General features: G+C 42.5%; 1 long non-coding RNA gene across 4 annotated transcripts in view; it reads right to left on the bottom strand.

Annotated features, from left to right (window-relative positions):
• The window catches only part of LOC132447460 (uncharacterized), a 57,244-nt gene extending 45,726 nt beyond the window's left edge, over positions 1 to 11,518 (bottom strand). For 2 of the 4 annotated variants that reach the window (XR_009523085.1, XR_009523084.1), the window contains exons 1-2: positions 11,112 to 11,517; positions 9,721 to 9,831 (exon numbers count right to left, since the gene is read on the bottom strand). This is a non-coding gene — a long non-coding RNA (uncharacterized LOC132447460). Of the gene's footprint in view, positions 1 to 6,026; positions 6,278 to 9,720; positions 9,832 to 11,111 lie in introns of those variants that run through there. The other 2 variants (XR_009523083.1, XR_009523086.1) reach the window with 2 other exon arrangements.
• Between the last annotated feature and the right edge of the window lie 1,348 nt (positions 11,519 to 12,866).

Below are 12,866 nucleotides of genomic sequence, written 5' to 3'. Positions count from 1 at the left end.
ATGCATTTTATTTTGCCTGTTATACAATTGCTACAAATTTTTCTTCAGAAATCAGGCTATTTTAATGAGGGTTTTTAGTGAAGTTTTTCTTCTGAGCTGAATTCAACAAGAAGCCAATTTAAACATTCCTAACAACATTTGTTTCTCCAATAATGTGTTACCATCAAGCCGCCTTTTGTTACATCAGAGTATTCGCTATCACATTATTTTCACATTATTGACGCTCCATTACAAATGTCCCTGTAAAGCCATGAATACATTGTGCACAGAATGCATGAGTTATCAGTTGCCATGGATACCCTAAAGAAAAGCATATGGTCCCTCGAGAATATCAATTGGTCGAGGCGTCCAATGGTCGGCCACATCAAACAATATTTACACCCTTTCCATCTTCTTAACGGAGCAGTGTCTTCAGTAAAAAATGGGTATCTGGTGTCCACTCATCCACAGATCACAGCTCAAACATAGAAGACAATACTTGAATATCTTAATCATTAAGATTATTGATTTGGTTCTAATTAAGACAGTTCCATGTTGAAATCAATCTTGATGGATGGATCCATTATTGATCCCAAAATTGTATAGATCTATTTTCATCCTGTAGATCTCTAGTCACAGCCTTTGCCTTAAAGTTATGTTTATCATGTTAGTTAATCAATGCAACAAGCAAGCGAACATTCTTAAGCCATCAATATTCTATGCAACTTCTATTAGAGTTATGAGGGATGATTACCTTGGGTTGTTATCGTTGTAATCTGGGATACAGTAGTCCTGCTAGGTTACAGCAGAACGTCAACAGGGACCTGGGCCAGGAATCAAGTACTAAAAGGGACCGAGTTGCACCTTGTTTCCTGTTTTGATACAGGAATATTCTACCAAAGAAAGCTCATTGCACGAGAGGATGAAGGAGATTTGTCTATGTGTATTTCTACAGTTACCAATCTACAACATTGTTGATTTAAAAAATGACACACTTTACTACTGCTGGCCTAGTTTGTGTTTGTAAAGTGCGTGCTCACAGATCCCTGCCTCCAGCAACATGATTGATCGAAACAAATATGAAGCAAAAGAAGGGGAAACACTCCACCCAGAATCAAGCTTCTTCTGCCGTCAGACTTAAGATATTAATCTCACGTGTGATTTGTGAAACTATTATGGCGCTGACAAAAATACATAAAACACTTCATGGCAGAATCTCGATTGCATCCGGACCCGGTCCACCCAAGGTGGAGGGTTTGTGATGGGAAAACAGCCTTCACACCAAGAGTCTGGTGACACACACATCTAAGGTTCACTTAATCCAAACACTGAGCGGGATTTTAGTGAGAAACGGTATAAAACAGACAAATATACCGGAGTTGACTTTAGGAAATGACAACAGTGATTGAGTGTTTGCACAGGATATAACATAGCGTGTTGTTGAGCACACAAAGGAAATCCAAACCGCGCAAGATACCCAGAAAGTATGCAAACAAACATCTGATACCCCGCGGTAATGTTTTTTTGTCGTCCTTATGTAGTCGCTCAGCTTCAATTCCACTTGGAGTCGTATAGTAGTCGCAAACCAAAAATAACCTTAGCTTGAGTTACGAGCAACAGCAACAACGGTGATGAGGCCAAATATGTGCTTTACTAATGCAATCTTAAAGGGTTCTATATTATTGTCAGGTGCTATGCTGATTGGCCATCCCGATAGCCTATAGGCTGGAGCTGGTTTGTCCGTGATACAGCTAAGAGAACATACCCACTTTGGATGTCACAAGAGGGATAGATTTTTGGGCTTGTAATTGCTAATCACCATGACACCAGCAGTAACATAGGTAGCCTTTAAAAGTAATAGGCTAACCTTCTTTGTAACAAGGTAAAAGATAAATAACCAAAAATGCACAAACGAATCGAAACCCTAAAACTATGTTGAATATTAATATGAAATGAGTCACACCATTTAGCACACGCTACAGTTATCCAGGCTCATAACCCTTAAAAATCAATCTTTTGAATTGCATCAGATTGCAAAAATACCATCAGGTGAATTGCTTTCCACGTCAGCTGGTTAAATCCCTCCCGGGATATTAGGCGAGCGTGTGTGATTGTCCATAGCCCCATAGATCCAAGGGAGAATACACTTCGTGACAGGGTGCCCCCGTCCTGAGGGATGATGGCCGGTGATTGGCTGTCAAGTGCTGCATCAGCAGGTGTGCTGCCCCGGTGCCTAACGAGGCTAATTAGGTAATGGAGCGCAACTGCTTGCGTGGACGGGAAGGTCACCGCAGGGCCTGCTCCTGCGGCTCGGTCCCTCGTTGCCGTAGAGGCTGCCACATACGTTTGTTATGCTAATTGGTGGCTTTACTAAAAAGGAAAAAAAAGGAAATGACGCGACCCGATTGGATGGTCAATAAATGGATGGGGACTATGCACAGTGAAGTAGGCTGATGAAAGGATGAGGGAATATATCACTTTAATAGGCAAGGTGTGAGGGTGATGAGTCGTCACAATCCTTTATTTATTTTTGACTTCATAGGTGGGTGTGTCCACCCGCCCATACAGCCAACGAGCAGGAGGCCCCGCCTCCGTTTACATTTAGAAAAGTGTCAATCAACGAGTGTATCTAAACTCAAGAAGGACTTTGGGTTGCCTTTGAAAAGGCTCCGCTAGGAGTTGCAAACGGCCCTGGTTTTAATATTTAGGCCCGTGTTTGCCGCGATAACAAAAAAGTCTCATGGCTCTACTTGCAATATCACCTCACCAAACATCCAAAAAACTGCAAGGGTTCACCTCTCAAGATGAAAAGGTTAGATCTTTGTAAACCCCTGCATAGCATAAGAAAAAGGAAGAAAGCATGGTTTGTCTGTGCCATCACTTTCCTTAATAGTGCGGACTGGAGTTGGACAGGTTTTCACAGACACACAATGTTCTACGATGCTGACCCTATCCTTGAACTTTGAGAAAGATGTGAGCAGGGGAAAAATAAGTCATTGGATGAGACTGCAAGAACACAACACAAACTCCTGGAGAAAAGTTTCTGCATTGTACTCATGTTCATTAGAAATGAATGATCTTATTTAATCTTTTCTTCCCTTATGTATACCAATCGGTCCCACTGCAATTGGTGGAAAATTTGATCCAATTTGCAGTAATAAAACGATGAATCTTTTGTGATGAATCTAATCTCTTCCAATCCTAAGCGAGATGTATGTCTGTCACGACATATACATCCCTTTGGGACTTATCACAGGATGCAGTCCCGGTGTGTTCAGGATGTGTTAAAAGTGCTTTTAATAGACATTTGCCATGACACCAGGAACAGTGTGCTTCTTTTTGTGCTCACATTACAGAGTACAGGTGAATAAAGCTGACTTACATTTCATAACACGGTATGCTCTGTGTTTAACCTCCCAGAAAAGGTACACAAACACTGCATAGCGGTTGCCAATGAATCAAATAATAAGAAATGTATTTTTATTTACCAGTCGCTGTGAACAACTCCACAGGGACATGCTACAAAATGTCAGGTCCCTTCTTTGATATATTTTTTAAACATATCCATCCCATCATTAGGTCTGAACTCTCACTAAAACCCGTTCCTTAGTTTTCTATCTGAGGTAAATAAATACATGAGAGAGCAGTGTGTTTACGGGGAACTGTAGACTTCTGTTTTATTCGGTGCTAGCTCTGGGTGTGATCCCCGGGTTGATGTAACCTTAGTTTGTAAACACCCTAATGAGCGCCCACTGGTTGTGTGAGCTTGGCTTATTTCGATGATGCCACTTTATTCTGCAACGCACACCTCCCTTCTCTCACCTGTCACCAACCAAACCCACCTTAGATGCTATATTGGAGTATCGAGGGGTCTCCCGCTTGCTTTTCACCCACTTAGTTTCGACTTCTTCCCTTCTGTTTGGCTCCCTCCTGATTCCCCGATATGCTGTGACCTGCTTGTGGACCTTTTACATGTGTACTGACTTCAGTTTAAAACAGAGGCAAGGCTGTTTGAAGGCAACATAAAAAATAAATAAAAAGCTAGATATCTGAGCTCTTTGGTGTTGCCGTTACTATGCTACACAACTACCGATCTGGTTCACGTCAGCCTCAAAGTCTCAATAGCACGTGTTTCTTCCATAACAATGTGCTCTCTCTCTCTCTCTCTCTCTCACCCTGTCTCCCTCCTTCCCTCCTGGGACCACAGGTTGACCCCACTTGGGTGTAATGGATCAACGGTGTTCAACCATGGACAGGTCCAAGCATGATCTGGCCTTATAGTTTTAAATGAAAGACACATCATTGTTAAGATGCCAACCCTCTTCTCTGTCTCAGACAAAATGTAATATAATCTGCACCGCCAGTGATTAAACTTTATCCAAATATGCTGATGACACGCCCCTGGTGGTTGACGATTATCAGAACGCAACCAGGCATCGTAGTGTTTGGAAAATCAGGTCAAATAATGGGCCAATGAAGAGAGCTCCTGGGATCTCAGCATCTCCAAAGTGTAATATTCCAATGTGCTTTCCACCGATTGGTAGGCCTATGTTGTTTGTAACACAGGCTGGCCTAATCCATGATTATGCCAACACACACACACACAAGTTGAATGAAAGTTCAGATTGGGAGAACGAGGTGATCCCGAGCATGAATAAATAAAACAACCGCCACTGTGAGGTCAGGGAGAGGACGTGTTGTGGAGGGATAGCATGAAAAAAAGATTGGATTCCTGACCCCACACATACACACAGCAGGACGGAAGGGTATAGTGCATGGTGGAGCAGGCTCAGATGGTTGTCCATCAAGCACCTGCCCGAGGAGAAAGACGGACAGCCCCCCCTCTCCCCCGACACCACCAGGACTCAGAGTCCACCAGAAGCCCCGTCAGAGCCTTGTCCTCCGGAAATGAAGAAGGGCTGTTTTAATGTCAGAACGGAGTAACGTCAGCACTTCGTCATTTTTCAACAGTTGTCCACCAGGCGAGGCACATGGCTAATCTGTTCCCACATTCCCTGTCGCGCAATTTCCTCTCGGCCCCGACGAAAACAAATCAAAAATCTCCAGAATCATTTATCATGCAAATCAGGGAATGGCGTCGAACCAGCCCAGTATCATTTATCAGAGCTTGGCACTCCCACCGCTAGACAGAGGGAATGCGCCCTAATCACCTTAGAGCGCTGGTTAACCCCATCAACAAGTTATTCAAGCTATTCCTTGGAGGTCACCGTTCCCTCGGGCCAATAACGTTCAACCCTCGAAGCCTCTGCCTTCTTTTTTTGCTTTCTCCCCCCCCCAAAAAAAAAAAAAAAGGTGATTTGATAGAGTGGTTTATTTATTCATTGGTACAATATTATTTAACACATGTTTATGCCGTTGCTGCTCTGCATGTTAATGGCCGCGACTCATCATTGCCAACTGCTAATTGATTTGCGAGTACGTGTCAACATTTGGCTGAGCGATAAGCAGGCCTACTTAAATTGGCCTACACCCTGTTTGTATAGAAATGGTGTAGTAAATGGTGCAAATGGGAACCAACAGCATACGTTTCACAGCTAAAATGCGCTAGTCTCATGCAGCACATGAGCAACTGCGCTCTCTCAGCAACGGCTCATTCTGTGGTGCCCTTTGAGCGGCCGTTGTCATGCCGATACACCTACAGAGTCCATCTTATACAGAAAAAATGCCCGGCCCCTGCTATACGTGCCGAGGCTGTGGTCCAGCTTTTCATCTATCTTAAGGAGATGAAGGTCCTGGGATGACACATCTGAATAATTCCGGTTCCAGCCTCTATCATCATCATCATTTAAGAGGATCCCTCTCATTTGATAACCAGGAAATGTCATTCACAACGCGTCGCCCTGGTTGGGTGTGGACATCCCTTGAGATGGAAGTTTGCTCCCCTTTCTTCCACCCAAATGTCTTCTGTGTGTTGGCTTGTTTTTATGTATAATAAATAATAATAATAGTAATGGCGTTGTTAAAATGTGTTTTGTCGTTTTTGTTTTTTAGGACATCATCAGGACCAGGTGTTTTTTTCAGTTACGTCCCACAATATACAACCAATATAAAATATATGTTTATGTCCTGCATCATTAAAAAAGGACATCCACTTTCCACACCACTCTGATGTCAACTTGCATGCATTTTATTTCTACACCTCATCATTGCCACATTTTTATGCCATGGCATTTCCATACATTTTTATGCCATCCTTCATGTTGACATTGATGTATTCATGTTGGATGGCTATAGATCTCACCCAGAGAAGCAGGGACAGATTCCTAGCCAAAGAACGCTGGTAAAACAGAATGACATTACAGTACGGCCAAACAGGAGAATAATACAACAAAAAACTGGGGGGGGGGGAGAGAGACAGAGAGAGCGAGAGCGAGAGAGAGGGACCATTCATGGTCAGAAAGGTTAATGTTCCGGCCTCCTATGGATACCCAGTGTGCACACCTTGACAGCTCTATAAAAAGAGTCGCTACTGTTTAGATCAGACATGTACAGCAGGAAGAGCGGAACCACAGATCCGGCCGGAGACCCCGGAGCGCCAGGGTGGGTTGTGAGGGCGGGGGGGGGGGAGGGGGGTAGTGGGAGGCTAGGCGGGGGGGGGAGGGCCTGGAAGCCTGCAGATCCAGGTGTAAAGTGGTTTTCGGCCGTCATTTGTGAACACACACACACACACACGTTTAAATATGATGAACAGTAATTCTGACACCCTCTGAATCCAGAGAATGGAATTCACAGTAAAATGTTATTCATTTTCCAATTTGTGATGAACATTTCCATTAGACTAATGGGCTGCAATTAATTAGCTATATTACCATACTTGTGGTGTTGTGTCTACACAAACACCTTGAAATGGGATGTACGGATTTTCACATTGACTTCTTTTATTTTTTAAATCAGGCGTTATCAACCAGGTGTGTATTTCAGGATTGTGTAGGATTCCATACACACTTCTATCATCTATTTGCTATTTGTTCATCACATTTTTATCAAAAGCCACCTACTATGAATTCAGATACAGGTCAGGATATTAGAGGTGAAAAGGTAGGCTGTGAACATTTAGAGGGAATCAAACCCACCACCTTTTGGCTCGGATTAAAACATCCTGACCACTTTTCTATCCTTATTCTCCTGCTTCTAAAAGACGAGCATGCAGAGTCGGTAACCATCATCTTAGTTGTCCTTGGAATGACATAAACATACTCAGTCTGCCTGCTAATGATAGTTACCTAATGACATGAAACAGGCCTTTCTTAGATGCCATTACTACAATGGAAATGGACTGAGAAATCAGTAAGGCAATTGCAGCAACAAGATGGCAATAATACGCTCCAAGGTTGACTGGACGTAGGGGTTATTTCAGCTTTGTGACACAAGAAAGGTGATAATAATTTAAACAGGAAAATAATAACTCATTTGTATCTCATTTGAAATTATACAAAATGACTACCAAGACAAAGTCAAATAAAAGAGTCACAGCACAAACAGTCAACTGTGTGTCATGAAACATGTTTTGTTTCTTTCCTCCTCTTGTCCATGTTTCCATATCTCAGTTGGCACGGTGATAAACAAGCGTTCTGTTGCGTACGCTTGTTGTCAGGCCAGCAGCTGTATTTAGGACTCTGATGATTAACACATCAAACTGTTTGTATACTAGGATTTGGCGATCTGCCACAGCCATGTTAACCATCAGCAAAGAAAGATTTTCTTCCGATTAAAAACGTTCCGTTCAGAAAAAAAGTCGGTGTTCTGACTCTTCAGTAAGCCTGAAATTAGTTTCTCTTTTTACAATTAAATCCTTTTTCTTTTCGATTTTTTTGATATGATAATTATAGAAAAGGCTAATTAAACGAATGAGCTGCATCCAATCAAGTTAGATGTTTAAAAGGAGAATATCGATCAATGAGGGGAAAACATAATTTGATGATCGAAGGGCATGACAAATCAGAACTCAATCACAATTTAACATCAAAACTGTACTGCTTGGATCTGGAAATAGTTCAAACCCTAATATGTGCCTCATACAGTTTCACTCATGTGTATTATGTATTCACCACCCTGTTGAGCCTTTCTACATTTACCAGAACATCTATATAGTTACAGCAGGGTTTAAATCACCACGGCAAGAAAACAGTCTGCCCTCAAGCCATCAGCAGAAATACAACTGCTCTAATATATATAACTATTGTTGGATATAGTCACTTAAATAAAAGGACCCTTTCCCATTTTCCAGCATGTGAAGTTGATAAGCCATCCCAAACCATTTGAAATATATATTCCTTTTTTACACCACAACTGGGAGTGTCCGACTACAGGACAGACTGATACCGTCCATCTATCAACTCACTCCAGCCAGATGGAACACTATCACATTTTGATGTCACAAAGGGATACATTTTGAAAAGCCTTTGTTTGATGGCTCATCAACCTGACTCCTGATGGTAAGAAAGTACTTCAATTATCTTGCAAGAAAACTGCATTCGTTGTTCCCCATATTATATGTTATTTATCCATTTAGCTTGCATTGCTAAAGGTCCAATAGGACTGGTATTTTACTTTTCAGTTCTGTATCAGATAACGTATCCACATCTTGAAGAACCTGTTGGAATTCAAAAATGTGTTTTGGGCTGAGAGTTTTAGGAAAGAGGGAGGCGTGTTATCCCCATGGTTACGACCCTGGCCAACTTTAAGATACTTTGTTAGTACCGTTGTTGTTTAACTGTCTTTATAATAAGAAATGTTTTTTATGAAATTCGCCACACACCATATCGTTATACTAAAAGGTGTCCGGGAAGTCTAACCCTCACTCAGACACAGACATTAAATACATCCATACACATGGACACCCAACGTGGAGTTACACAACAAGTGTCCTCAACTTTCTCACAGATACAGCAGTCAACCACTGCCCAGACAGCTCGGCACGTCCTCACAAATCGCGCCACCGGTGCCCCTTGGTCGTGACGTCTGAGTGCCTCGGCAAAAAAGGCACCGAGACGTCAGGAAAAGAACGCCACCAGCCGGCACAACAGAGTGGAACGTTCACACAGTGTTTTGGGAGAAGCCTTGCTCATCTATTTTAATCATAGCGGCAATCTTTAAGACCATTAAAATAAACATCCATGAACATGAATGAGTGGGCTTAAAAGTGAATATGGGAAATAGTCTTCTTTAGTTGGCCTTATTATTAGAACTCTCTTTTGGAAGGCACAAAAGTCACAATAAAAAAAACTCTCTCTCATGGGACATTTAGCCAATTTATAACACACCCTGAGTGGCCCCAGGGTCTCAATATCAAATTGCTTGGCCGACTAAAAATGCTCCATATATACCTCTAGTGCCTCATTACTGTGGTTCATTGTGTCACGATTCCCATCACAAAAAAATGTATATTTATATATTATATCATTTTTGTCTGATTTACTCTCAATAGTATATTTGGAATGGGTGTCAAAGGTGACAGAATGTATTTGAATAAGAGATACAGAAACAAAACCATGCATTAACACTGGACATTTGATCAAGAATCTTTTCAGCCCGGCACTGCTTAACTCTACTAATAACAGGGATTACGATTCAAATGGCTTAGGTCAATACAATATGGGCCTCCCCATTATTTCAGTGCAAAGTAAATGCCTGTGTCTGCTATAAGCTTGCAAGTTAAATACCAAAAAGATTGCATGTTTCCTCCTAAGCCTAATTGGGAATAAAAATCAGTCAAAGTACCTTATTGCAAGCAGATAGTCTCCGCGTCACTCTGCGTCCTGCGCTGAGTTCTCTGGAAGAGTAGCGTTCAGCGTGCCACGTTACATCACTGAACGTCATTCCCGGACCCAGCTGCAAACGACAAATATAAATATCAACAAAAACAACATCAGCAGCAACAACAAAACGGCTAACAAAGTGTCAGTTAAATGAATCAATTACGATGCAGAGAGTACACAACGTAGTGACAATGATTGTCACCCGGGCGGCTGGGGCGCCGGGGAAAAAGCGACTGCCGCTGTCAACCGGCGAAGGCTTTATCAAATCCCTTCATCAGAAACAAGTCAACACTTCTCCAAGGCATCTGCCTTCAGACGAGTAAACACACCATTCCCCACCTTATTTATAGGCCTGCCCGCAGTGTCTCTCTGTGGCGTCTCAAAGCAGCGAACGCAGCAGCCGTAAAGTGTCAGCTTTGTAATGGTAATTGTTCATATTTTCATTTTTCCCTATATACAGTACGTGGGGCCCCTGTTCAGCCTCCTCGCTCGCATTCGTGTTTTCTTTACGGACATTTCCACTGAGAGGTACACCGCCCACTCCTTCATATCATCAGTCTTACGGTTAGTCATCTTCGGAGTGCCGAGGTGGAGGATGTGAACCTATGCTTGCTTTAAAAAAAGACTGCGTCTTAACTTAACATAAGAGCATACGTTCTCAGCATGGCCGGCCCCAGTGTGAATCAAACCCATGACCCTGGGGCTTCTTCTAACCCTGTGCGTTACCTAGAGATTCATCGTTTGGTTGTGCAGTGGTTATTGCCAAAGCTACAGGGAGGGAGCCATGACAAACCGTCTCAGAATACATCCCTTGTGTGATGTGACAAGTGTGAGCGTCCACAGATTTATGATGGACAGATGAACTGCGGCCACAGAAACAGTTGGAACGGTCCATCAATCACCGCCTTCCAGACAGACACTCTCACTCGTGATGTCACAAAGATTGACTTGTAACTGTCTAATTGGCTTGAAATGACCTCCCTCCTGGTACAATGTGGTCATACCTTGTGCCTTTGGTTATTCAGAAGCCACAGAGTTAGAATATATTACAAATGGATCATTCAATACAACTTTGTATTACAAAAACGTACAACAGTAGTCTGTATTAACAAACTGAGGATACAAAGTAAAATACTGGGTATTAAAGTCTAGTTTACTAATTAAGTAGTCTGTATTTAACAATATGTGTCTGTAGATTAGAAGTCGTTATTACAGACACTGACCGTAGTTTAGTATTGGAGTAGTCGGTATAAAAAAACAGTAAATACTTCTGATCAAACTTATTGCATATAGTGGGCGTCTGAGCGTTAATGGTTTGAAAGGTCCGGAAAGGAGGGGGTACTCACGAATCACATGTTAGTCTCAAAACGGATCGGAGGTCCAGGCGGGTTAACACAGCAGTAGATGAAGGACGATTTGAGCTTGTATGTGTACGAGTGTTGTGCAAGAAAAAGGGATAACACTTGTTTAGCTCTACTTAGAAGCAAGCGAACCAAAAGTAAAACAAAATCGGTTAAGAGATGCATCAATGGCCCTCAAACTAAATGCAAATAAGGCACATGGAAATAGAACTCCCAACGTTGTAAATAAAATATGTAAACGAGTCAACGTGATTTAAAAATTAACCGCACGGCGTCTCCTGCCAGGTCTGGCGGCATCCTAAAACTTCCCGGAACCAGCGCGGTGCAGGCCTCAGCCGCAGCCAACCAAACACTCCAGCCTCCCCGCCATTGGACGGGTATCGGCAGGTACCAAAAGGGAGGGGGAAATGGGCAAACACCTGAAATCTAAATGAATCTAGTGCAGTACATTCAATGCTCTCATACATAAATTAATTAGATTTGCTTATACATTTCATACGAGATGAATTATTCCAATAATCCTAATTAAACTCGTATTCAGAATTCATGCAAATCAAATTGATGGTTGAAATGGTAAACTTCTGCCCATATGGCTCTAACAAACAGTGTGAGTAGTTTGTAATAAATCACCCCGTCTGTTATTTATAGTTTAGTAGTTGGTATTAAACACCTGTCTGTTATATTTTGTTTACTAGTTGGTATAAAACACCTGTCTGTAGTTTATAGTTTAGTAGTCTGTATTAACACCCATGTCTGCAGTATAGTAGTCTGTATTAAACACCCCATCTGTAGTTTATAGTTAAAGGTTGGGTATGGGATTTGTGAAACGCCTGCAGATTTTGAAAACACACAACTCGAATGATCCTACCCCCTCTCCTTCAACGCTGACTCTGACTCCACCCATTCCAAGTACATGGACGCGCAATCATGCACGGGCGCGAACACAGATGCGCGAGAGTGAGCCAAGCTTGCTAGGTTGGAGTTTAGGGTTGTCTTCTATTGCTAGGTCCAAATGTGGACCTAGAGCTAGTTAGCTGGAGCTAGTTAGCTAGCTCCAGTAGCTACCGCAGGATAACAACAAACAGAAGCTTGCTCTGGGTCACGAGCTTTGAGTACGTGCACAAAGGGGTCACGCGCGGGGAGCGTGGGAGAGCAGTACGACCGTTTGATTGACGTACTTACTGTCCAATGCCACTCGGTGGTTCTGGAAATCATCGGCTGGAGTTTTTCAAGCCCTGCCCGTTCCACAGATGATGGACTTGTTTAATTTTCATGTACTTCTAACTCAGTGGCTGTAAGTGGGTTATGATAAGGATTTCAAGTAATATTGCACAAATTGCCAAAAAAGAGAATTCCATACCCAACCTTTAAGTAGTCTGTATTAAACGTCCCGTCTGTTTAGTAGTCTGTATTAAACAACCTGTCTGTAGTTTAGTCATTCAGCTATCCCTCAGTGGCTGACCTCGGGATCAGCACCCTATCAACAGCCATCGGGAGGCTGAGCGATGTGCAGCCATGAGTCCACAAGCCTCCGGCTCCCTGAAGGGGGCGGTAGGGAAATGCAACCTCCATCATTCCTCTTGTTTGTCACAATCTCCTGCAGCGAAGGATAATTCACAACCAACAATATATGTATCATTATGTAGACACCCGGGTAGCTTTTCATTTTTTGATATATTAAAACAGTGTGTTCTGGACTGGTAGAGTATGATGTTGTTTTGATGTGTTTCTTTGAGATTGAGATTTC

This window comes from Gadus macrocephalus, chromosome 19 (genome assembly GCF_031168955.1).
Source record: "Gadus macrocephalus chromosome 19, ASM3116895v1".
NCBI lineage: Eukaryota > Metazoa > Chordata > Actinopteri > Gadiformes > Gadidae > Gadus > Gadus macrocephalus.
Note: the sequence above shows the minus strand (reverse complement) of the source record. Positions and strands in the feature narration are given on the sequence as shown.